This window comes from Mastomys coucha, chromosome X (genome assembly GCF_008632895.1).
Source record: "Mastomys coucha isolate ucsf_1 chromosome X, UCSF_Mcou_1, whole genome shotgun sequence".
NCBI classification, from domain to species: domain Eukaryota; kingdom Metazoa; phylum Chordata; class Mammalia; order Rodentia; family Muridae; genus Mastomys; species Mastomys coucha.
Genome location: NC_045030.1, coordinates 114,593,419 through 114,594,214, shown reverse-complemented (window position 1 = coordinate 114,594,214; position 796 = coordinate 114,593,419).

The following is a 796-nucleotide window of genomic DNA, read 5'->3' as shown; positions in this document are numbered from 1 at the left end:
GCTGTGGGGCATTTTCTCAATTAGTGATCAAGGGGGTAGGGCCCCTTGTGGGTGGTGCCATCCCAGGGTTTGAAGTCTTGGATTCTATAAGACAGCAGGCTGAGCAAGCCAGGGGAAGCAAGCCAGTAAAGAAAATCTCTCCATGGCCTCTGCATCAGCTCCTGCTTCCTGACCTGCTTGAGTTCCACTTCTGACTTCTTTTGGTGATGAACAGCCATGTGGAAGTATAAGCTCAATAAACCCTTTCCTCCCCAACTTGCTTCTTGGTCATGATGTTTGTGCAGGAATAGAAACCCTGACTAAGACAGGTAGGGTGTGAATGAGTTCAAACTACATTATTTATGCACTTACATGGAAATATGTATCCCTATATAATACTAAATAAATAAAACATAAGAAAAATACTTTTGCTTGTATGTAACAAATGGCCATTAGCAATATTTATGACTATGTCAGTAAGCTCATCTGGTCAGATCTCTAGTCTACTTTTGAGAATAATCTAAGAAAGAACAAAAATTATGTTTAAAATGTATTTCAGTGGTTTTTCTCTAATTTCATTAAATGTATCCAATATGTAAGCTTTTCTACAATGTAGTGATTATATTTTAAGTAATCTCTTATATTTACAATAATATCAAGACATATCTGTATATACATGCATATGTATATGTATATATGATTTAAATGTGAATATCCATGTAGATATTTATACACATTTAGGTGGAGGTATTTATTCAAATCTTAGTTATATAAACATGAAAAACTTTTATATTATATATGATATCTAAGAGAATAT